Raw genomic sequence first — 26,870 nt, 5'->3', positions numbered from 1 at the left:
AAGTCTGTTGCTGCCAACCAAACCATCTAAAAACATAAAATCTGTTTTAGCTAGTTGACAGAAACGGGCTAGCTAAAATTATGTCTTTTTCTCAGATGTTAAAAATGAAATTATATATTAAAGATAAGAAAAACATGTATTCATATTAACCATATATTTTTTGTTAGAATATATCCTGCCATTCACGTTCTGCTGCTCTAGGTTTAAAAATAGCTATCTGAAAGCATAAAATCTGCCCTTTTTAGTCAACGGACTGCTAAAAGTAGGTTTATTTTAGAAGTATAATTGCTAAGTTTGTGATCATTACATCTGAGATTAATATGTGGTATTTATATATCACAGTATCCTAGCCAAGTTTATGATGTTAAAAAAGTAGCTAGCTCTATATTAACTAGTTTAAACTCCTGTAAAAAAGAATAACGTTGTCACATTGGTGTGCTTTTTGATGAAAAGCATAAGGAGAACCAAACATTCATTCTCTGTATTTAGTAAATACAAGTAAAACAAGCCAAAGTAAAAAGCTACTCAACTTCAGTAATTAGCATGAATGTTCCACTCTTGAATTAATGATTCATGGGCTAATGTTTAGCATTCTAACTTGCTCCTGCAGATTAAACCCCCGTCTCGGATGTAATCTCTTTGGTTTTCCTGTCCCTGTGCTAGGCTACCACCCAGGCTGTTTCTCAACTAAATTTAGCACCTCTGTGCCATTCTTAGCAGCCTTAGATTCAAATGGAAAGGTGCACCGAAAGTAAAAGTGAACAATGCTTTCAGTGTGTGTGCGTGGAAATAAGAGAGTGGCTTGTATCAGCTTCTCACCCATTCAAAGATATCACTTACCGTAACTCAATATGTCGTCACTGGACTCTGAGTAGGCGCTGAAGTTCCTTTCACTGCTGTCCATCCTGTGCGCGCGTCTGACGACTACCTCTAAGAAGTACTGTACCATTCTTCAGAAAATACCTTCGCTGAAATGACTGTAATTGTGATGTGATTCAGCTCCATCTTGGGTAATTCATCCTTGATTTTTCATTGAGGTCAAGTGTCTTGCGCAAAAATGATATGTGCGTAAAACTCATACAAGTCAGCTTATTATTAAGAAATATTAAGGCCAAGAGAAATGATCGCTCCGGCTGTATTAATATTTGATCATCATGAAATCGTTTTAATCTCCTTTTGTAATTAAACTTTTGACAGTCATGTAATGAAGGTTCAGCAAAAGAAATGTAGAAAATACATATCACATAACTATTTAATTACTTCCTGAAGTCATTAGAACATTTTTGCATATACATTGCCTATAAATCTGGTGAAAGGGGGGTGTGTGGGGTGGGGGCTGCACAGTTGGTCATTTCACACAAAGAAAGGAAAAGAAACATTTTCCATTTTACTGTCTTTTAAATACTATTTGAGTAAATATGCAAATTGCAAGTAAATGGTTGCACACTACATCAGTTCACAGCAAAACAGAAAAAGAAACCAAACAGATGTATATACATTAACCAGCTTTTTCCTCCTCTGTTTAAAGTCCTGTGGCAGTCTCAGTAGGGACAAACTGTTTCAGGGCAGCAAGGGAAGAAATGAAGTGTATTCACCAAATAGAGCTGTTGGTTTTCCCTCCCCTGTGGAGCAGAGTTCACGGTCAAAACATTTTCTTCCAGCGCTGCATCTATAAACTGTTAGCCTGAGATTTATCCCTCTGTGTATCCAAGAGCTCAAATCAGGACATCATCCACAAACCATTTACGACATTTTACATTTCCAGCATAAGCCGTCATCCACAGACGCTTAACTTTTGGGAGCAACATTTCAAGTTTTGGCTTCAGCGCAAGCAGGAATAAAGAGAGCAAAGCTTTTGTATCCTTTAGTCAGGCGAATAATCTAAGGCCTCACACAGAGTTCATGTGTTCACGGAAGAAATAAAGTAAGAGTAAATGAGGGATAGAAGGATTTTTTCCCCTGAGAGGAGACATATCATGTGTGCAGCTAGTCTAAGCAACTCTGTTAGGGCTGGATGGAGTCACTCTTCCTTCTCCAGAGCCTTTTGAGACTCATTAGGACCTCCCTCCTAACTGTAAAACCCCGTCATGGTTCGCTCCCCCAACAGTAAGACTAGAGTCTCTTTAGGCTGCTTCAAAATGTCCAACCAGCCTAATCAAGATGTTTTCTTTTTGATGTTGTAGCTTTCTTTGCTTACATAACACTTAATCCACTTAAGCCACTCTCTGCACTGGAGCAGGTCAAAGTCAAACACATAGGCATTTTGTTTAGATCCATTATAAATTCTTCACTCCTCATTACACTCAAGATGCTCTCTTCAGTAATGGCAGTGTTAATGTTGCAAGGTGCAACGAGGTGAAAATGTGAGCAAGCAAATGTAACTGTTGGTCACTAAGGTGCTCTTAGCTGTAAACAGCTTAAATGGATGTGGTGATTATTTTAGATTAGTCACCTAATACCAACAGTTTGCTGATAGACACTTGTTTCAAACCCCTGACTCATGAAGTCACCGCTGTGTTGGAATTCAGCCCTCTGATCGTTGTGTTTTCTGACTACAGCCATCCTTTCTGTACAGTCTCAGTAAAATCCTGGGCTCTCTGTTGTGGCTCAGACAAAGACTCACTTCATTGCTACACAAAACCCTTTACAGTTAATTTCACAGGCCATGTGGTACTAACTTTACTTTTATGTGTTCTATGATGGAGCAGCTCTTTACCTTACAGTTCAATTATTCTTCTGATCCTTAAAGCCACCGAACATTTGGCTGCACACCAAAATTGAGCCTAGACGTTTGGAGCGGTCACGTGAGTTCCTCTGTTATGGATCTTCTCTTGAAGAGCAAAACTGTCGTCTGCATTTATGTTTCATGAAGATAATCCGTCAGTAAGATTTATCTATTGAGTGCTAACAATTGTGTATTGGCTTTAATAAATAGGATAGATGGATGGATTCAGTTGACTCTATTGTGTGATCATGTACTCAGCGGCAGCGTCTGGTAATCCCAAATACAAAACGGTAAAATGATCTGTGGTAATAAAACAACACAGGATGTATTTGCAGAGCTGATCTGAGCCTTTGCCAGCCGCTCGCAGTTAATGCCAAACACCATCCCTATCTCTGTGCAGAAATGAGTGTATCTCCACTGGAGAACATCAAGTGCTTTATTTCATTTGCAATATTGATCTTTTCTCCCTTCTTGAATTCTTTGATGCTCACGTCCAATGAAGGGACGACAAACCACAATCTAATTGATTTGGCTCAGTTAGGAACAGAGGTTCGTCGAGCTTGTTGCGATTAGAGAACTCGCGATGCTGAGAGGCAGCGTGTTAGCACTGTGCTGCATCAGAAAATGTTCAAAAATAATACCCTTGTGATAATATCATGAACGCAGACGCTCCCTTTAATGCTTCTGTAATGCTCGCTGACTTGGTGTGTAAATGAATTTCTCTATTTGCCTGAATATGACACACAGTGTGTGCAAATCCAAAGCAGCGGCGAGGGCTTTTAAGAGGCACTTACATGCTTTCAAGCATTTGTCTGCAGTGTTAATTGACACACGATGAGTAATTGAAAGTAAAAATGGAGGTGCTTGGTCATTATGAGATATGATGATTCAGTGTATTTTTATAATGCAGCCCGAGATGCCTCCGATAATGATGTACATTAAGCTGCACAGTTTTCATTTTCCTCCTCAAATCCCTCCTCCCCGGCTCCTTTCACAGCCTAATGACAGTTTTATGGGAAACTTCATTAGGCGAAGGGATCTTGAACCGATAAACATCAGCTTATAATTGTGGGATAAAGTGGCAGTGCCGTGTCTCTCTCATGTCTGGGTCAACCAAGAAAGAATGGTTCATTGTTGAGGTTAGGGTGTGATCAGACAGGTGATTTATTGGTAATTAATAGATATTTAAAATGATTTATATTTGCAGAGCCATCCTTTTCATTGCTGCCCTTTGGCTCAGGGCATACATGCGCTGGGGCTCAGTGTTTTGTTGTGCACAGCGGTCTGCAGGTAGCCTAATGATGAGAAAGCATTACAGACTCTATTGTTACTGGGACCTGCTAAACAAAGACGTTCATTCATCTAAGTTGTTATCTGGGCAGAAAAAAAGTAAATAGGTGTCTTCCATGGACTGTATATAAAAGATGGATGGCACCTGTGATGTCACACACTTGTTTTGAACCCCACAGGAGCTTTAAAATAGGTGTTTTGGTCATCGTGGGTTTTTTTGTCTTATTGCCTTGTTTTTGCTTCAGACTCAGAAATGAACATATTTTAGATTCTAGTTGGCTTCGTTAGCAGTCTGCATTTCCTAAACAGGCTAAAAAAAACCCCACTAGATTTTCACTCGTCAAAGCTGAACTACTGTGTTTTTTTTGGGCAGGCCGTACCACACACCAGGCTGTGCTATTTGTCAAGTAATTCCATTAAAAAGCCCTAAAAAAGCACAATCAGTCAACAGTCCAATTCTGGACTGGAATACGCATTAATCAGACATCCATTTGGATACTTGTCATAACAGTATCCAAATGGATGAGTTACAAAATTAAATTCACCTGTGTACAGTGATTATGGAAGGGGACGCTAGCCAAACATGGTTTTTAATACCTTTTAGCTATACATTTTAATATGGAAATTATGTGAAATGGCTCGCTTTTGAAGCAGGCTTCAAGTTATCATCGATTGAACTGCAGTCATGGCACCTTAATTTCACTTTTCAGCCACTTGGTGTCTTTAGCTGCTGCACAACCATCAGGAACGCCTTTTATTTTTATATCTGTCTGTCAAATGGTCCACCTCTGGTATAAGAGAGAGAGAGAGAGGGGTTCCTACAGTGCTCCTGAATTCTCATTGTTTTTTCATTATTTTTATTATTCATTATTTTTGTTTTGTCAGCCTTGCTTTTGTCTCAGTGTCCCCTGGATGCAATGGGTCACTCTGCACTGGGCTTGTGTTATCATTATTGCGAGAATATAAACTCAAATGGAAGCACAATTATCGTTCCCTAGACACAAGGGAAGTTAACTTCAGCTACCTACAGGCACTGAACTTTACATTGTAATGTACTCTTTATCCGTTTAATTGCTTCTTGTTTACTTGTTGATGTCAACACATAGCCACTGCTTCAAAAGAATACAGTATATGCATGTTAGCCATAAATTTTCTACAAAGGTAACCTGCAGCATTTTCTTGTTAACAAAGTTGCTGTTTACATTTAGTGTTGCTCTACTGGTGTGTATGCTTTAGGTGTTTTCCTACATACATTACATATTTGCTCTTTGCTGGTGCTTTCCTGTATTTTTTTGCATTTGTGTATGCACCCATAGATTGGTGCAGTGGTGTGAAGCCACTGGCAAGTGTATTATGTCACTATAGATAGTTTCCTCTGTTCACATCCATGATGCAAGCAAAATAGGGGTGTTATAAGAATAACGCAAGATTATATAGATATTATAATTACTCTCTGCAGTTTTTAAGGAACAGTACTAACTTTGAGAAATGAGATACTTGACTTTTGGTTAAAACAGTAATAAGAGTTACTGTTATTACATTGTTATCACAATCACTGTGAACAACTGAAAACACCATCAAAAACAGGTCAATTCAACCTACATAGCCTACTCACTATTAATGTCTATATACAACCCTACATTAGGAGCAAATTTTCACACGTGGTATGGTAGGTTTGGGTAACCTTTTCCCCTAAATATATGATATTATTTAAAAACTACTTTTTATTTATTTATTCAGGTTGTCTCTTTTTAGAATTAAAAATAATTGTTGATTTGGTTCTGATGTTTTTTTCAAATATTTTTAATACCAAAATGAAATTTGAAAATCAAATCATTGGCCACCCAAAGGGTGAAACAGCAGATAAGCGTTTTTAGCTACGGTTACTTTACAGGCTAACAGGCATAGATTGTAACTAAAAAACGTTTATGTCCTGATGCCAAAAGACTGTATGTTTGTTACTTTTTTTTGATGAACCCATATTAAACCCAGTGGAATTTCTGATAGGTCTGTATGTATTTGTGACGTACACTTGATACTGTTTCTGATCATTGTACGCTGCTCTGTCATCTATGAGATATCTAAAAACTATACATGCATATTATTTAAATATTCTATAGCAAAAGCAATTTTGTTTCTTTTGGTGATTATATCTTTATGCGTACACTGTAAGATTAATGTATGGTCTTGCTTATCTTGCTGCTTTCTGAAAACTTCTCAACCGTTTCATAAATTCTGATCTATTGTGTGAAAAACAGAATATTTTATGATGAGAAATATGTTGAATTATGTATGGGAGAATAATATTAACCTATATAGGGTGTTTGGGGATCAACCTCGTTCTGTATTCAGCAGTTTTTAGGCCAAATCGCTGAATGTTCTATACATTTGCTTTGGAACTTACATCTGCTGTGTATAGCACAGTCAGCAAGTCATAGAATATGTCTTTTAATAAAATTCATAAATCCACTTAGCGCTTGTGTGTTATGTTGATGGCAAGGTCATAGAAACGGGTCAATTAAAGATTTAATTTTTTTATGATCACTAGTATCTGTTTTCTGTGATGCAGATAAAGCGCTGACCATGACAAACTTTGGCAGTTTTTGTTTTTACATTTTTCCCAGCTTGTTCAAAGCAGTTCCTGGATTGTAAACTATCCAGGACAACCTCCATCTATTACACCTGGCTGTTTAATGTGACTGCTCATAACTTCACAGACTGGCAGTTTTGTTAAAGCAAACTTTTGGCAGGTTGAGAACATTTTGATAATCTCGTTGTGAGCAAGTATGTAAATGGATCGGTGCCGAGGTGAATGCACCCTGCAACTATCTTAATGCTAAACAAAGAACCCGGGCCTGGAGTATGTGCTGTCACGCGAGGTAGACGCCTGAAGCAATTCTAGCTTCTTTGTTGCGTTAAATGTCCTGAAAATCCAAACTCTTGCACTGTGAACAACCCTGCCACCCAAGGGGATCTTCAGGGAACTTTAATGTTCTTACACAGCCATTTTAAATCGGTGACTCACCCCAAGGGTGACAAGACCGTCCCCAAAGTTGCCATGATTTTTCGCTGCGGAAATGTTCTTTTGTGTTTGTGTAATGCCGTAGCCATTACCACTAAGTTTGGCGGATTAGGATCATATGCTTACACACATTTCATAGGAGGACAGAGTTTGACTTCCACCGACATTCACAGAGTGGAGTCTCTGACTGGCTAGCTGTATTTATGATGCTTCACAGGCCAGATACTGAAATGAAAGAGGCTCCACTCGAGGGGCTCTCTGTCTTAATCCGCGGACATTATCTCCACACTGTAAGTGGGTCTTGGCTCGTTACCCTGCAGTAGAGAGCCAGGCTGGCAGGGTTGCGAGGAGAGAGGCAAAACAGGAAAGGGAAAGGGGGGAGGGCCTTGCCCAGCCGCCGAGAATGTAATCTCCAGATTAGGGGGCGAGACGAATTCCTGCTGCCAGCCTGACCTTGTCAAGGCAATGGAGGAGCCAGAGTGAAATTGAGATTTCAGGACAGGAGCGAGTCGAGATGTGTTTCATTCTTTTTTTTTTCTTTTTCTTTTTCCACCCTGTGTTAGTTTCTCTTTCAGGGGTCACAGCTTTGACACCATCATTCATGCTAAATGTGTGCCGTCACACTGTTAGCACACATGAAGTTTATGTGAGCAAAACCATATCTGGCACTGACCATGCTCTCGGCAGTCACTCAGTCCCCCTGTGCAGTTTTTATAGGATGAGTAGACAAAGGAAAAGAAATGGTGTTCTAATTTATTGAGACTGGTAAATATGAGTGTTTCAGCCAAAAACGACCAAGGCTTTGAAAGCTGTCGTGCTGAGCTGAAACATTTATTTAATAAGAAAAAAAAGATCAACAGTTGTTTTATTGGTCAAATAATGCTGTTAGAAAGGTTCAAAAGAAAGTGGAAGCAGTTCCAGCTTCTCTAATAGCAGGACTCACTACATGTATTTCTCCAGAATGATTTTTACTTGAGAGGAGTGTCACGGAGGAGCAGGGAGGACTCGGCGCAGACTGAAATCTCAGAAAAACAGGTTTATTTACACACTCCAGGTGCACTATATACAGGTGAAGGAGAAGGGGGCCAGGGTTCCCAGGGGTGCAGAGCGGGGTCGGGAAAAGCGTCCAGAGTCTCCAAACCAAACACGAGAAATCTGCATACAGAGAACAAGGGTTAGCACGGAACTTTCACGGACAGAGCTCAAAACTGGCTGAGGCTAAAGTAGCACTGACGAGCGTTATTCAATAGTCCAGCGGCGAGGTGCTCTCAGTCACTGCCTTAAGTAGCGGGAGCAAACAAGGTGAGGAGCCACAGGTGATTGCCTACAGGTGGTGGAGGCCGGGAGCTCACAATGAGCTCCGCCCAGGCAGCGAGCAGAGAGAGAGGAGAGAGAGAAAAGACAAAACATAACATGTAGCCACACAGGGCCAGCCGAGCAGGCACGGGGACCATGACAGTACCCCCCCCTCAACGGGAGCCTCCCGGCGACCCACCAGGCTTACCCGGATACCGACGATGGAAGTCCCGGATCAACTCCTTGGCCAGGACAGCCGACCGGGGCACCCAGGATCGTTCCTCCGGCCCGTAGCCCTCCCAATCCACCAGGTACTGGAAACCCCGTCCCCGGCGCCGAGAGTCCATAATACGAGTGATGGCGTACACCTCCTGACCATCCACAAGCTGGGCGGGCGGAGGGGCCCTAAGAGGGGGGCACAGCGGGCTGGAGAGCATGGGCTTGACCTGAGAGACGTGGAAGACGTTGTGTATGCGCATATTGCGCGGCAGCTTCAGGCGAACAGACACCGGGTTGACAACAGAGTCAATTTCAAAAGGCCCAAGGAAGGTGGGCGCCAGTTTCTTAGACTCAGCGCGAATAGGCACAAAGCGAGTGGACAGCCATACCTTCTGACCCGCGGCGTATGCAGGGGCAGGGGTCCGACGGCGATCAGCGAGGGCCTTGTTTCGCTCCTTAGTTCGGAGCAGGGCCGCTCTGGTAGTACGCCAGGCCCGACGGCACCTTCGGAGGTGGTGTTGCAGAGAGGGGACCGCATGCTCGCCTTCAAGAGCAGGAAACAGCGGCGGTTGGTACCCCAGAGAAGCCTCGAACGGCGACATTCCCGTGGCGGACGACGTGAGGCTGTTATGAGCGTACTCAATCCACGGTAACTGGTTGCTCCAGGTGCCTTGATTGTGGGAGACAACACAGCGAAGGGCAGCTTCCAGCTCCTGGTTGGCACGCTCCGTCTGTCCGTTGGTCTGAGGGTGAAAACCAGATGAAAGACTAACCTTTGCGCCCAGGGTCGTGCAGAACTCTTTCCAAACCCGCGAGGTGAACTGAGGGCCTCTGTCGGACACGATGTCGTCAGGGATGCCGTGCAGCCTAAACACATGTGCCGTGAGCAGTTGAGCAGTCTCCAGTGCGGTCGGGAGCTTTGTGAGGGCAACAAAATGTGCAGCCTTAGAAAAACGGTCCACAATGGTTAGTATTACTGTGTTACCTGAAGAGGACGGCAGCCCCGTGACGAAGTCCAGGGCGATGTGGGACCAGGGCCGGCCAGGAGTGGGGAGAGGCTGGAGCAACCCGGACGGCGGTTGGTTGGGACGCTTGTTTTGAGCGCACGTGGGACAGGCGGTCACATAGTCTCTAGTGTCTTTTATCAGGGAGGGCCACCAGAAGTAACGTTGCAAGAAGGAGATCGTGCGATGAAGTCCAGGGTGGCAGGAAAAGCGGGCGGTGTGACCCCACTGGAGAACACGTGACCTGACGGACGTGGGAACATAAAGCCGCCCTGGTGGGCCCGTCTCTGGGTCGGGTTCGGTGACTTGCGCCTCGAGGATTTGGGATTCAATCGCCCAAGTGACTGCTCCGAACACGCAGGAGGAGGGGAGGATGGGCTCAGGGTCAGGGTCTTTCTCCATAACGGTGAACAGCCGGGAAAGGGCGTCAGGTTTTACGTTTCGTGACCCGGGCCTGTAGGTGAGAGAAAAGTCAAACCGTGAGAAAAACAGAGCCCACCTGGCCTGCCGGGAGTTGAGACGCTTCGCTGACCGGATGTACTCCAGGTTTTTGTGGTCTGTCCATACAATAAAGGGATGCTCAGCGCCCTCTAGCCAGTGCCTCCATTCCTCTAGTGAGAGTTTCACAGCCAGCAGCTCTCGGTCCCCGATGTCGTAATTCCGCTCCGCTGGTGTGAGGCGGCGAGAGAAGAAGGCACACGGGTGGAGTTTACCTTTAAAGCGCTGAGACAGGACTGCCCCAACCCCCGTCTCCGACGCATCCACCTCCACCACGAACTGTTGGTTGAGGTCAGGCTGTTGAAGGATAGGAGCGGTGGCAAACCTTTCCTTTAGGCAGGCGAACGCCTCCTGGGCTGGCGGGTCCCACTGAAACGACACCTTCGGGGAAGTAAGTCTTGTGAGAGGCAATGCGATCTTACTATAATCTTTAATGAAGCGCCTGTAGAAATTGGCAAAGCCCAAAAAACGCTGGCTTGGGCCAGTCTAGGACTGTTTGGACCTTTGCCGGGTCAGGCTTCAGATTACCTTGAGCGATGATGTACCCCAAGAACGCCACTGAGTCTACGTGGAATCACATTTCTCCGCCTTTACAAAGAGTCTGTTCTCCAACAGGCGCTGGAGAATCTGTCTCACATGGACTTCGTGCTCCTTCACAGTCTTTGAAAAAACAAGAATGTCATCAAGGTAGACAAAAGCACAGCGGTTAATAAAATCCCTGAGGACATCATTGACTAGCGCTTGGAAAACAGCAGGGGCGTTCGTCAGACTGAAGGGCATTACCAAATACTCAAAATGACCAAGATGTGTATTGAATGCCGTCTTCCACTCGTCTCCCTTTCGAATCCTCACTAGGTGGTAAGCGTTTCTCAGATCGAGTTTGGTGAACACTGTAGCCCCTTGAAGTAGTTCAAAGGCAGAGGAGAGAAGGGGCAGCGGGTATTTGTTTTTGATCATGATTCTGTTGAGGCCACGATAGTCTATACACGGCCGGAGGGTTTTGTCTTTCTTGCTGACAAAAAAAACCCCCGCACCCACAGGAGAAGAAGAGGACCGCATAATGCCCGCGGCCAGCGAGTCGGTGATGTATTTCTCCATTGTCTCTCTCTCAGGTTGGGTGAGACTATACAAGCGGCCAGAGGGAAGCGGCGCCCCCGGGAGGAGGTCAATGGCACAGTCGTAGGGCCTGTGGGGGGGGAGCATTTTTGCTTTGTCCTTGCTGAATACTGCTGCCAGGTCGTGATAGACAAAGGGAACAGCGGACAAATCGCACTCCTCTGTGGGCTCAACTGTGGTTAGCCGAGTGACCGGGGGGGTGGCAGTTTTAAGACAGTTCATGTGGCATTCCACACTCCACCCCGTAACACGCTCTTTCTTCCAGTCTATCTGGGGGTTATGTTGCACCAACCAGGGGTAACCTAACACAAGTGGTGCAAACGGTGTCTTGAACACGAAGAAGCTAATCCTTTCAGTATGGTTACCGGAGAGTGTGAGAGACAAGGGTTCAGTAATATGAGTGATGTCTGGCAAACGTTGGCCTGATAAGGCAGACACACGGAGCGGATTAGGCAAAGCTGTGGTAGCAACGTTCAGCTTTGTGGCTAGTGAGATATCAATGAAGCTCTGCTCAGCACCAGAGTCTATTAATGCAGAAAGAGGGTGAATCGCTGTCTGTATCATGAGCTTTGCGGGCAATGTTAAACGTGGATGGGAGTGTTTACCAGACAGGTCGCCCACCAGTACCCTCTCCATTACTGGTGGGCGCGCTCTTTTGCCAGAGCCGGGCAGGTGGAGATAAAGTGACCCTTACGGCCGCAATACAGGCACTCACCAGCGGAGAACCGACGCTGACGTTCCGCGGGTGAAAGGCGGGAGCGTCCTATCTGCATCGGCTGCTCTCCTTCCTCGCCCCCGCTGTACTCACGGGCTCCTCGTGACTCGGGGGAAGGGTCTCTTGTTGCCCGCGGCTCCCGCGGTGCGTGCCTCCGCACGCTCCGGCGCGCACGCAGCCGATCATCCACCTGAATACACAGCGACATAACAGCCTCCAGAGATTGAGGGAGTTCACGCATCATTAATTCGTCCTTTAGGTCGTCGTTGATGTTGTTTAGTAACGTGGTCCTTAATGCCTCCTGCCCCCACTTTGTTTGCGCTGCCAGGGTCCAAAAATCAACAGAATAATCAGCCATGCTGCGCTTACCTTGTTTAAGGTTGAGTAAGCGGTGACTGGCGGCTTCTGTGCTGGAGCCCTTATCCAGCACAGAAGCAGCGCTTGCAGCAAAGCCTGATGTTACCTGAGGAGATGAGGCAGAGGCTGGGCGCTCCGGGGGGCTCGCCTCGGGGGGGCTCGCCTCTAGTGGTGTTTGTTGGGCGACGGCCAGAGCCAAGGCGGCCACCTCTCCACTGAGCCGGACTAACATCTGCTCGTGCCGGTGTAGTAGCTCCTCCAAGGTAATCGGGGCCGGGGCCGAGGAAGCAGAGTCCGCTAAGTCCATGGTTGGCTGGACTATTCTGTCACGTAGGAGCAGGGAGGACTCGGCGCAGACTGAAATCTCAGAAAAACAGGTTTATTTACACACTCCAGGTGCACTATATACAGGTGAAGGAGAAGGGGGCCAGGGTTCCCAGGGGTGCAGAGCGGGGTCGGGAAAAGCGTCCAGAGTCTCCAAACCAAACACGAGAAATCTGCATACAGAGAACAAGGGTTAGCACGGAACTTTCACGGACAGAGCTCAAAACTGGCTGAGGCTAAAGTAGCACTGACGAGCGTTATTCAATAGTCCAGCGGCGAGGTGCTCTCAGTCACTGCCTTAAGTAGCGGGAGCAAACAAGGTGAGGAGCCACAGGTGATTGCCTACAGGTGGTGGAGGCCGGGAGCTCACAATGAGCTCCGCCCAGTCAGCGAGCAGAGAGAGAGGAGAGAGAGAAAAGACAAAACATAACATGTAGCCACACAGGGCCAGCCGAGCAGGCACGGGGACCATGACAAGGAGTGCTGCATGCCTCAGATGGTCAACGTGACAGGAGCTCTTCAGCAGTATTAAAAAACAATCTCAGTAGTTCTTAAGTATGACTAAAGAAAAACTGAGACACTTATTTTAAGTTCAGCCTCTGAGCAGAATGGCACCGATTGTAAAGGAGATAATCACTATTAAGTGAATTGCAATTTTCATCCAGAAGAACTACACATTATTAATTTTACATATTAAAAGACTGGTTTATAATACAGCATAATCACTGTAATGTTGCTACTCTGTAATCACTTTAAGTAAATTATTGAGATCCTTAGTTTTTATCTTCTTCTTACAGATAAATGAGCAAATTACCAAGTAAAAATCAGAAAACATTTACAAATATAATAACTAATAAAAACCCATTCTGAACAGTATGTTCCTTACTCTTGGTTAGAAAAGCAACAGTAACCTCTCGATCTTGGTTAGCCAGTGTTTGCTAAATATTTCTTTGTTTTGGAAATCACTGAACCAGGGCCCTGTGCTTCGTACGTCGCTTACTACATCCAAGATCAAATGAAACATCCAAGATCAAATCATCGCGCTAACCGTGAGCTCGCTAATCCGGTTCCCCGAACACACCTGCTGTTGACGATTAGTACAGCTGGATGAAGTAATGTGCGATCACTGGGTGCCGTAAAAGGGGCTACGCATCGATAGCAGAAACAGTGATCGGCAACCCGCTGATTGGTTGGCGAAAATGGCGAAGGAGCGCGCTCGGCTCGGTATTTTTCGGCAGCAGAGCAAGAACTCTTGAGTGAGGGATTTCAGGAGTTTCAGAGTTTAATTAAAACGCAAGGGAACACTGCAAAGGCTGCAAAAGCAAGGAGAGAGGGCTGGCAGAAAGTTGCTGACAAATCAAACTCGTAAGTAATCCAATAATAACAATAATAATGGAGTGGATTTATATAGCGCTTTTCAAGGCACCCAAAGCGCTTTACAATGCCACTATTCAGTCACTCTCACATTCACACACTGGTGGAAGCAGCTACGGTTGTAGCCACAGCTGCCCTGGGGCAGACTGACAGAAGCCAGGCTGCCATATTGCGCCATCGGCCCCTCTGGCCAACACCAGTAGGCGGTAGGGTAGATTTATCATATCACACCATATTATCCAATATTATATTACATTATATTATATTATAATATGTTATATTATATCCCCTTTCACATTAGAGCCACAACAGGACCCACTAGAACATGGGAACAAGTAAAAGTGAAATATAAGAATATTCTACAGAATGGTAATATTTATCACTTATATTGCTTGTCGTCTCTTGGAAAGAGACCCTGGAATACTCTGTTTGTTTGTTCATAACAGCAACCAAGAAAAGGGCAGAGCAAAAAAAAAGACAGGTGGTGGTCCTGCACCCCCTCGTCAACAAGTTGGTTAAGTGAATAATACCCTCACGGGAAAATTGATATCTCTCTATGAGCACACTGTCGCGCTGAGCTAAAGGATCCTGTCTGTCCCGCAATATACGCTGAATTCTGAGGACTCTCCTTATCAATCTTGCACCTTCCGCAATGGGTTGCTCGCGTAAACGGACAGGATATGACTGCGACAGACTTCCCAAATCCACCTTGGCTTTTATAGCCGTGGTCTCTCATCTTGATTACACGAAGTAATTTACAATTACTACTCTGAAATATGAATTACATCTGTAATAATCACATACATGTAATAGAATGTTAATAGTACATTTCCCTTTTTTAGGGAATGACCTGTATGTATCTGTGTGAAATCAATAAAAGGATCAAGTGCTGCATTATCTTTAGTTACATTGATGTTATTTATTTATGGTGAAACAGTGGTGGAATATCGCTGTTGCTTTCGTATGAATGACGCGGACATACCTGCGTGGCCACGATCTAATCCTGTTTACATAAAGTAAACCTGCTCCCCAGCAGGTTTACGCTTACGGCTCTGTTGCTATGACAGCAAGTCCCGGATGGGCTTCGGGGAACCGAACGATCCAGGATCACGCGAAATCGTCAACAATCTAATCCAGCTAACTCACTTAGCGCGGTACGAAGCACAGGCCCCTGGTCTGTTCCATAACTCGTACTTGTGTCTCACTTTAAATATATATGGTTGAACACAAAGTTCATTCACTGACCTTTGGTGCATGGACATGCGTTTCCAATGAAGCTCCATCTACTTCAAACCACAAATAAAAAAACGTTACACGGGCATGAATAGAGAAAAAAAATCTTTAAAGTTGAAGAAGCAGAGCTGTTCAAACTCCCGCACAGCTTCTGTTTTGTTAACAAGCTTCCTTTGTGAATATTCTTACTTTATATTCTGAGTATTTCAACTTTCTGGATGACCTCCGTGTCCTTTCATTGAGTTTATATTAGCATGTTCTGCTGGATGGAAACTGGAAAATGAGAATAATAATGTGTTTGCCCCTATTTGAGCATTTCATTCATTTGACCCGTAATTGCAAAACAACAAAATAATGAGTGTGTCTGCCGCAGACAGCTGCATACAGCATCAGCTGCATAAAGGAAGTGGCAGAAAGCTGCCGATAAACTGCCATTGTGCTGTTTAGACAAGACATGTTTTTATTGCTTCAGACACTCGCTGGAGCAGAAGAGAAACCCACTGTCTTGCAATTTTCAATTCAATTATTTACGGAAGGAAACGCATTTGAGTCATAAGCTCTTTCCATGCAGGTACATCCTGTCTGTGCTCTAGTCAAATGAAAAGTAGTGCAAATGATAATAACGCTCATAAAATACAAACGAAGACAGAAAAAGTGTCAGTTTTGTCAGCGTTCTCCGATTAGGAATGTGATCTGCATTGCCTGGAGAGAAAAAACATAAACATAATAATGTTTTTTCCCTTTATTTGAGACCAAAGACTTGTCTGTTAATATTCCATACAAGCACATGTAACTCCTGACAGTCTCTGTTTAGTACAGCTAAGAAGTGCGTGTTGCCCTGAGGGCACCTCAGTTAGATAAATACCACAAACATAAAAAAAACTAAAATCCACGAGTAACATAAAAAAATGTGGCATAAAACACTTTTTAATGTATGATTAATTCTAAAGCACCAGTCAGTTGTGCTAAATTGAACCCAGAGCAGTGTAGCTGCACATTCTCTATGAAGTACAACGCTGGCTGGGCTTTCATTCATTTTCTATGCTCCTTTTTTTCTCATCCGCAGCTTTCGTTCGCACCACAAAAAGGTGTCATTAGATCTATAATTCAAAGTCTTTCAAAGTTTTTGACACGAACGGTTTGAATATCCTTGAACATCCAAAGCCACTGCGGGCTCTTGGGTAATTAGCGCTTGAATCAGTGCCGATGTAGCGCTCATTATATTTCTTAGCTGTGAACTTTCGCTTCATATATATTGTTTACCGAAGTGTGGCCACTAAGAGCACCCACACTGCCTTATTAGAAAACCGCTGACCCAGTGCTCTTTTCACATTTACATTAAAGCAACACTGGTTCTTACCACTTTGGTATTATTGGTAATCAGTTATTAAAAATGAAACCATGATAATTGAAGACAAAGTAAAGTTTCTCTTAAATTGTGGGTTTTAGTGTAGCATGGGATTAAATGAACAGCTGCTTTTTAACATTCACTGAACAACTCAACATTTTGTCAAACTGGATTGTCAGAGGAGAGTGACAGGGTGAATATTTGAGATGCCTGAGCATTAAGAAAGAAGGTAGTCAAGGGCAGTTAGTCTAGCTAAGCATGCAGGCTGGATGGTGACGGTGAAACAACTAGACAAGAATGAGTGAATCAGATCAATGGAGCATTGTTTGTCAAGAAATATTGGATGACAAATCACCAAATGTTGCTTTACAGTTTTGTTGTTGTGCAGGACTAATAAATGAGACACAGAGTGCTAATCTGACTGATTTAGGAAGCCAGTAGCAAGCTCTTCATGATAAGATAAGATAAGATAAGATAACCTTTATTAGTCCCACACGTGGGAAATTTGTTTTGTCACAGCAGGAAGTGGACAGTGCAAAAGTTATGACGCAAAAATTAGAATACAATAAGAATAAATACAGTACACAGCTGTACAGAATAGAATAAAATAATATACTATATACAGTAGAATAAAATAGAATAAAAATATACAATAAGATAAAAATAGAATACGAATGCTATATACAACTGAGTAAAAATACAACGATGCCAGAAAAGATTATTGCACTTAGTGTTATAAACTAGGGACTCACTATATAGATATATATGAAATTTAGATCTTCTCTGTCAGATCTGGTGTTTAGTTTAAGGAAAAAACACTGTTCAAGACCATTACCATATTTAATAATACTAATGTTATACTTTATATACCTGCTGATTATAGTACATATAGCTTATAGCTTTAAAAGGCAATTTTTGTCATTAAAAACTACAGAATGTACGAAAACTTTCACCACCAGGGGCACCATTTTACCAGGTGTGTTGAAATATTAAAAAAACCTCTTCTTAATTTCTTCAGTCAGTTTCCAGAGCTGTGACTTTTTGAGCTGGGGCCCAAACATCACAGCTCTGAGTGCACAGGGTTGCTTAAATAATCAACCCACTGGGCCGCTTTTTGGAGGAAGATTTGCTCAAATAAAAGATAACAGAAAGAGTCATAGAAACAAACAGTTACCTGTAGTGTTTGCACTGCAGATCAAAGTGAGTCACAGCATGTGACTCACTTTGATGATCCTCCTGGTTGTCATTGTCTACTGACAATGTGGGTTCACCCCAACCCAGTATCACGGCAAAACGTGTAATAGACACACCGGTCCACCGTGACCATTTCATGCTTTGCTTCTAAAAACACGTGAATAGGGCACGCATGCTGAAGTTGGATTAACAGCAGGTGGAGGTAATATATTTAAAGCCACGAAGTCTGTAACAAACAAAAAACGTATGAAGTGCATTCCAGGGTCCTTAATCACCAGAAACGATTAAGCTGAGCAGCTAATATGTATATACATGTTAATTTATTAATAATGTCTGTTTAAACACTTCCTCATGATTATTTTCATGTTGGTTCGAAATAAAATCTCCCTCTGCTGTTACTGCAACTTACTGCAATTTCTGTATGTGTGTATATTTCATGTTTTTTAGAAGCAAATCGTGAAATGGACACTGTGGACCAGCTTTGCGTGTAATAGATGCTTGATATCGGGTTGTACACCCAGTGTGAACATAGTGTATTTATGCCATAGCTCTGAAATTGTTAGACTTAATGACCCAGTTGCTTCCGTCCCTAACTTGACTCTGTAGCATGCAGCTGAAGTCATGCATAATCCCACAAAATCTACCCAGCTTATGAATTTTAAATGGGAAGACCTAAATCACAGAGCTGCTTTTAAGTGATTCCATTTCTAATAGGAAAGCAGACAGCTGGGGCGGTGTCCCGTCGTGGGACGACGTCACTCAGGCTGACATATTTTATAGATTGTAAATATATTTTCATGTGTGCATAGGTTGGAAAGTTGACACATTTGATTCAAGAGAAACTTAAAAAAAAAAAAAAAAAACTCCCAAACACGAAGGGGCTCAGGGAAGAGCAGACGCACATGGAGAAGAGAGGTGCTGTTGTGCTTTTTCAGTTTCTTTTAACTCTGTTTTTATTTTTCTTGTTTTGTACTCTTCAAGTTAATTGCCAAGTTCTGTGCACACCATTCAGCAACACTCTTGACTTGTGAAGTTGTGTGGAAAATGAAAAGAATTCAGCTGTTTTTATGCCAATATTATGTCTCAGCTGAACAGAGACCCATATGGATTGAATGAATAAAATATTGAGTTTTGAAGTTTTTTCTTAAGTTATGCTTCACTCTGACATTCTGCTCTGTGAGCTCTGAAGGAGCCACTTGGCCTAAACATTACTAAATATGGATATCATGTTCCCCTCATGGGGATTATTGCTTCTGAAACTTGTTGCTTTTTCTTATCGCTGAAGAACAAAAGCCTTCTCTGTGTACACATATATACTAGCTGTAAATGTAGGACCATTCTTGGACCACGATTCTTGTTTACTACACTTATGTGTTGGGGTTTCAACCTTTACCATGTCTTCTTATGTCTGAGTCTTCATAGTGTCTGTCTGGATTGGCCCTCTGTCACTCTGATTCCTGTGTTACTGTGAAGATTAGATCCTCGTGTTTCTTTGTTCAGAACACATGATTAAATTTTGGGGGTTTATTGAGACTTCTTTGTATCCAAATGCCAACACACGAGGGAGGCCTTGAAAACAGAAAATAAACCTTTATTTAACCCGATAACTAAAAAAGTGAAGCCAAAGGCTCGGTCAAACAAAACAGGAACTCCTGCATGAAGAGGGCAAAGAGATGGACTGATAAAAGACTGAATGAGTTGGAAAAGGTAGAAGCAATGAAGGCTGGAAAAATATTGGAAAAGAGGGGAAAATGAACAAAGGCTGGAAAGGACAACACTAAAACATAAGAGAAAATTTACCTTGAATATAAAGTAGGAAGGAACTAAAAGAAGAAACTCCGGGAAAAAAGAAGACAGAGATGGGGGACACTGAAAGAAAGAAGAAGCAAGAAACTAGAAACACAAAGGAGTGCCACAGATAACAGTTATTGTTGTTGGTGATTTGTCCTGGTCAAATTAGCAGCAGTCTTCTACATGTAGAAGATTGTACAGTGAAACTCTTCAGCTGAAATGATTTGGAGATCCTTTTAAATCTCTTGCCAGGCTTATATGAAGCCACCAGAGATCTTTCGCTCTTGACACCAAACACTTCAGCAAAGATGAGCACCAGGTTTAAATAAAACATGTTCCTCTTGTCACTTCTTAGAGAGAGATTTTAGGCTGTGCCAGAGGACCAGGATTATGACGATATCTTTAGCTGGCTCCAACGACTAACAAAGAAAGAAGCAAAGTCTAGTTGAGTAATGGGAGCATAAGCAGTTTGTATGATGTTATATATGGCGGTTATTGTGACCAAGCCAACAGGGATGTAGCATAAAAAACAAATAGTGGAAGAGTAACGGCTCCATGTCATGGCCTCAGTTCAGTAGTTATTATCAGCTGTGCGGCCTGCGTTCATCAGATGATGGTATCCTACTAATGCTTATTAAACCCATGTTGCACGCTGCGGCTTTTAAGGAGGTTCTAATCATTGGCATCTAATCTAGAACACCAGATTATAATTTAAAAATGTTGGTGGTTTTATTAAGCAGCAACAGCCCTCATCAGGGGAACAGGATGTACATACATATTCAACAATATGTAGGCCAAGTGGCTCCTCAAGATGTTTTAAGGAAATCTTCAAAATTCAATGTTTCATTAATTTATTCCATTTGGGTCTTGGAGCAACTGACACACATTGGCTTCAAAAGCTCTATCAACCCACTGAATTTCTTCACGAGTCGCCGTCTTCTGTTGAATGAGAGATTCACATAAAGCACAGCCAGTGTAACAAGAGTAAAGACTTCTGATGCTACACTGTCAGGAAATAAAGTACCTCATTGTACCTTTAGGGGTACAAAGCTACAGTCATTGCACCCTTATACCTGGAGACAAGGACAGATCCTTTTTCAGGTTCACCTTGGGAGTTATGTTTCCTATAGATTGATCTATTTGACAGAAGGCTGTCTTTTAGAGATCTTTATTAGGACTGAACTAAACAGTGCGTAGGTATAAATCAGGTGTACTAATCTAAAGGAAATGGGGTGCAGCTGATTTATAAGAAACATTTCTATCTCTTATAAATGCAAAAAAAATAAAAAATGCTTATGCAAATGACTATTTTTCAAAATTCTTTGGATACAAAATTTGATTAATTGCCCAGCCCTGATTTGTAGCCTTGTAGGTTTTTTATACCTCAGCTGTAAAAGGCTGATGGTGTTGTCTACCTGCCGGGCAGGTGAGCCACCCTGACACCCAAGCTTGTGAATGTGAAGTGCCGTAGGAGTTTCACATCGATACCATAGGTGTTTCTTTTAAAAATCTCAAACAAGGTTGAATCTTAGGCTACGTCCACACATACCCAGGTATTTTTGAAAACGCAGATTTTTCTATGCGTTTGCGCCTTTCGTCCACACGTAAACGGCGTTTTCGGTCACTTTAAAAACTCCGGCCAGGGTGGATATTTTTGAAAACTCAGTTTTTGCATTTACGTGTGGACGAGAAAAACGCAGAAAACGCAGCGTCAAAGGTGTGCGCCTTTTTTGACGTCACACTGTGCGCCACGTTATTATTTCGGTGAAATGAATTTCTACAATACTGTTTCTGTTAATTCTACTCTCTGCAGTGTTTAAATGCTTACATATACACACAGTTACTGTCCCTCCACACATACGACTCGGTTCTGCTTCTGTGCCCCATCCTTGTTTACTATTTCCCAATGGGGCTTCTAGACTTCTGATTGGCCAACATTTCTACATGGTTAAGAATATAGCGCCACCTGCTGCTTTGGCATGTTCCTAGCAGCGTTTTCCTTCATTTCTACGTTTACGTGTGGACGGGATTATTTTTTAAAACGAAAACGGAAAAACTCCGTTTTCAAAAATACCCGTGTACGTGTGGACGTAGCCTTAGTGACCTCGACCTCAAGGTCAAGTCAGAGGTCAAGTCTTCTTAACATTGTTTGGTTGGGGTTGAGAGGAAGGAGGCAAGACAAAAGACATGCTGTGAACGAGGGTTAGACAATAATAAAATCTTTAAAAACTTAAAGTAAAATTAGTCTCTTGTTGCAGTATCAGGAAACACTGTCTACAGGTGTAACTTTTAATAGTTTGGGAACCTTTTTGGTCCAGAAAATTAGCCTGAGATGGTACATTTATGTAGGTTTTATTTGCAGGGAGACTCTTACTGTACCCCTGTTTCTGAGAGCGTACCTTAAACAAGGGGCGATCGTGGCTCAAGAGTTGGGAGTTCGCCTTATAATCGGAAGGTTGCCGGTTCGAGCTTGAACAGTCTCGGTTGTTGTGTCCTTGGGCAAGACACTTCACCCGTTGCCTACTGGTGGTAGTCAGAGTGGTGGTGCCAGTGTCCGGCAGCCTCGCCTCTGTCAGTGCGCCCCAGGGTGGCTGTGGCTACAATGTAGCTTGCCATCACCAGTGGGTGTGTGAATGGGTGGATGACTGGTTGTGTAAAGCACTTTGGGGTCCTTAGGGACTAGAAAAAGCGCTATACAAATACAGGCCATTTACCATTTACCAATTTCAGATGCAAGAAGTTGGGGTGAAAATAGGGCTGCTCAATTAATCGAATTTTAATCATGATTACGATCTGGGCTTTCAACGATCATTAAAAATGACTGAGCCGATTATTAGCCCCTCCCTCATGCTTTATTCTCGTGCTGTTCCGTGTGGCAAATCGAGCGCACCTCTCTGCATTTCGAACACGTGTCACAACAATTAAGAGCAGCGGTCCCCAACCTTTTTTGCGCCACGGACCGGTTTATGCCCGACAATATTTTCATGGACCGGCCTTTAAGGTGTCGCGGATAAATACAACAAAATAAAACTAGTAGCGGTACCGAAAAAAAGAAAATTTATTCATAACACACGTGAAAAGACCCAGGAAAACCGAGTAAACGATAAAAAACAAAATAACGCTGAAAACAGATAAAAACCCTGAAAACTATACATTTCACACCTGAGCCTCAACTCTCGTGGCCCGGTACCAAACGACTCACCGGCCGGTACCGGTCCGAGGACCGGGGGTTGGGGACCGCTGATTAAGAGGACCCGAGGGAAGCTCGGAAAGCTAAGCAGAAGTTATTTGGAGAGGAGAGTGACTGCTGGCTGAAAAGAGAGGTAAAAAAAACTTCAGTGGTGTGGAAACATTATGGGTTCGCGGAGTCAGACGTGGATCAAGTAGACATAGTGTGTAAACTTTGCTACAGTGTCGTAGCTGCACCACAGAGCAACACTGCAAATTTCACTAAACATAGATGTTTACATTTTTCATTTATTTTTTATATTGCAAACATTTGCACTGTTATCAGTATTTGCACACTATTTTATATTATTTTTTGACAATCTTTAAAGTCATTATTCAATACATTGTTATTGTTAAATAAATATCGTCAAATAATCGAGATCTCAGTTTCAGTGAAAATAATCATGATTATCATTTTTGCCATAATCGAGCAGCCCTAGGTGAAAATTCAATAGAGGTTTTTGTCGTGCCTCGTGCATAGACAAGCAAATTGAGTTGGAACAGAGGAATCTGATAGAGCTGGTAGGAAAGAAAAAAGAAAACAACAGGCACACAGTGCATGTGTCAGTGATGCATGTTTCATCTCTTTGGTGTGAGCAGGACTCTGAGGTGGAGGAGCTTCTCAGTTCCATATTTTCTACATTTCTGTGCCGCAAACAGGATTTTGAAGGAAACTGTGGTTGGTTAATTTGCACTAGCTGATTCTGATGCCATGTTTAGAGGGTGAGCTCATTTGAAACTGCTGTTTTGGCTGCCTATTACACCTGCTGATTGATTGCACTGCCCTGTTGGGGCTCATTTGGACTTGAAATACAGCGTTTTCTTGTGCTGTAAGCTTGAGGGGGGGATGCAGTTGAATCACAGTCTCACTTACTGTCTCCCAACGTAAAGCCTGGTGAAAGGAGGAAACTATGTCTTGGCATGTTGCTAGGTGATGCATTAATATTAATGTTGTCTTTTTTCTCAGAAAAACATTAACTCCGTGCCCCCTTTGGGATAAACCAAAGCTTAAAGATATCTCCATCTCGCTGATACTTCTTTTATCCCCGTTAAAACTCGTATCAAAGGTTTTAATTACATTCTGCTAATGTAATGCTGCAGAGCTTTGTTGGGAAATTACAATTGGCTCGCAGTTTCTAGTTTGCAGAGCTGATATGGTCAGCTCTTGTAATTGAAAAACGGGTATGTGGTGCATCTGCTCATGTGATGTGTTAAACCAGAGTGTGTTCAACTTTATAGAAACAGAAACAGACCTTGTTTTGCCTTCATCTAATCACTGTCAGATCAGATTCTCAAGTCGTCTTCGTAAACCTCGACTCAAAAAAACAAAGGTTGATTGTTCTGGTTTTATCTAATGTTTTTTTGTCCTGTTGGAAAATCATTTTGTGCGGGAGACATAAATCTGTGATGGAGTTCACCTTCTCCCTCACCCTTTCCTCCTGTTGGGCTTTTAGCCCCGAGTCTTTTGTCGCGGACCCCTCCTGCACCTCTCTGCAAAACCATTTTCCTGGCGCTGAAACACAGATGTTATCCATCTGATTAAATGTTCAAGGTTACATCTCCAAATACATCAAAGTCTCCCTCTCCCGAAAGAAGAGGCGTGACAGCCAGTATTTTTGGTAGCCTGGAGGTGCAAGTGCCAGTGTCCTCCCTTTCATTTTTTTCCACAGGAACATGAAAGAGACTGCAGCGCATGTCGTGTGTGCTCAAGTAAATCGGTGTCTCTGCTCAAATTAGAAAGTATCAATGATGGCTGTGACTCAGCCAATAGGTGAGATGGGTGATACTGAAGGGAACTAAGAGTTTGACAGTAAAAATATACTGATGAGGGTCATTTTCTTTCCCATTTCCAGGCTTAGAAAAGATCTGTGTCCCCACAGAGAGAGTCCCAATAGCATCTCAATTTATTTTTTTTATAATCATGGTAATAATGAATTTTGAATATCACTTGTTATATATACTATATACTGTTTATTGGTAATTTAGTAATTCATTCACCTTAAATTCATGTGACACATGCATCACAGGAGTCACAGTGAGGTAAGATAAGCAAATGTGTCATCCATTACACCATGGAGCCTCTAATTTGTATTACACAAACAAATGTCATAATTTAATTAAGCAATAATTTTATTGTTGACAGATTATGATCAGTGAGATTTACCAAACAAACCAAGCATGTTATGGTCAATTCAGTGACTTCAAGCCCAAATCACCAACAGCATTCTGTATAGTTGGTTTGATGTGATAGTGCTTATATGCTGTGTCGGGGTTCTTACCAAACGTGGTGATGTGTACTATGGCCAAACATTGGTCTCGTCTTGTAACCAAAAGTCTTGCGAGTTGTTCAGATGCTTTGTTGGAGCCTTGCTCCAGGCAACATTTCCAAACAAGCTGTACTTGTTCAGCCTTCTTCTAATTGTACCGTCTGCAACTTTAACATTTAACATTGTAACTGAGGCCTTCAGAGCCAGACATTTGGATCTCTTGTTTCTTTATCACCGAATGGTCTGAGTTTGGGGTAAATTTACTGGGACAGCTGCTCCTGGCATGATTGTGGTGTTGTGTTAACATACACCTGCCAAAGCTTCTGCTCTCATAGAGGTGCTCATTCTTTTGAGCACTTTTTTTGTATTAACAATTTCAATATGCAAAAATATTTAGGAGCTAAATGAGCGCCCCCTTTTTGACTCACCCTTCATGCTGCAGCTTTCTCTGCCAGAATGAGAAAGGTGGATGGCTGCTGTCACCCTGCAGCAAAGTTTACAAGAAATGATATGATTAGAAGATTGTGGCAGACGGAGCAGTTTTCCTGCATACAGACAGCTTTCATTTGAGTTTCTTCTGCATTCATTTGCACTCTCACAACAAAACAAAGCAACAGTGGATAAGAGCAGGTGAAGAAATTGCTTTTCTTCACGTGACTGGAAACCTTTATTGGCATTTTAATGCGTAAATACAGACTGCAAGGAAACAGTAGAAAGAACTAGTTAGTGAGGGTTTAATTTCATTCAGACTCACAGGTGAAGTTATTAGTGGAAACAGTCACCACCTGAAAAAATCAGGTACATTCAGCTGCTCCCTCGCCACAAGGGATTACGCTGCATGTTCAATTAGACAGAGGTTTATACCAGATGCCCTTTCCTACTGGAAACAAACCAGCAACCTTTGGCTTAGCAAGTGTTCAAGAAGTAACAAGAAACAAGGATACGCAATGGAAAACATAAAATAGCAAGAGAAATTATGAATACCAGTAAAAGAACAAAAGCCAGAAAGCAGAAAGAATAATACAATAACAATATATCAATGGGAAATAATTATAAGCAGGCAATAAAAAAGAAATCTAAGATAAAGATCACATATAATAAAAGCACATGAAAAAAAAAGACTGTAAAAAATGTGTTTTCAGAAGTAATTTAAAGTAGGTCAGTACTTAAAACTGACTCAGAACATACTGTACTGCTGTCACTGGTTCAGTTGTGTTTATTTTGTTCTCCCCCTGAAGTGAGGGGGTATGTAATCGGTGCTGTCTGTCTTTGCTACCAGTCTAGCACCCACAGTTTTCAAGATATCGTTTTCACATTTTGTGTGATGGTGGAAACCAATAACAGCTCGAGCTGATTTAATTTAGGTGAAAATCGGGTCAAGGTCAAAACTTTATATTACCCACAATTTTCATGGATCTTAGTCAAACTTCACAACAATATACTAGGTCTTGGGGGACATGAGTACCTAGGTTGGTTAAGCATTTGACCTTTACCTTCATTGTTAGCGCCCAAGGTCAAAATTGACCTTGAAAAAAAATTCAAGAAACCATGGGGAGAGCTGTAAAACACATTTTATTAAACGCACTCTATGTCAGCCCTATGGCATCACAATGATGCCATAAATGTTCACAAAATCACACATTGCATAAATATATCTTAAAATCTCAAGTTTTTACAGCTTCTGAAAGACACAGATTTCAGCCAATTCTGCTTAATCACATGAGTAAACATAATAAAATACCGTTTTAGTATGCAAGGCTTCGAGGTAATAGGGTCAGGGGTTTAGTTTCCATTGGATCATCTCCAACCTTTAAAACACTTGTTTTGTTTGAGCTCGTTAAAACATTATTTTTTCAGAACGACACTAAA

At 42.5% G+C, this 26,870-nt stretch overlaps 1 protein-coding gene across 2 annotated transcripts in view; it reads left to right on the top strand.

Annotated features, from left to right (window-relative positions):
• khdrbs3 (KH domain containing, RNA binding, signal transduction associated 3) overlaps window positions 1–26,870 on the top strand; it is a 158,320-nt gene that overhangs the window by 49,330 nt on the left and 82,120 nt on the right. The gene's annotated exons all lie outside the window — the stretch shown is intronic.

The sequence above is a fragment of the Maylandia zebra genome, linkage group LG22 (genome assembly GCF_041146795.1).
Source record: "Maylandia zebra isolate NMK-2024a linkage group LG22, Mzebra_GT3a, whole genome shotgun sequence".
Lineage (NCBI taxonomy): Eukaryota > Metazoa > Chordata > Actinopteri > Cichliformes > Cichlidae > Maylandia > Maylandia zebra.
Note: the sequence above shows the minus strand (reverse complement) of the source record. Positions and strands in the feature narration are given on the sequence as shown.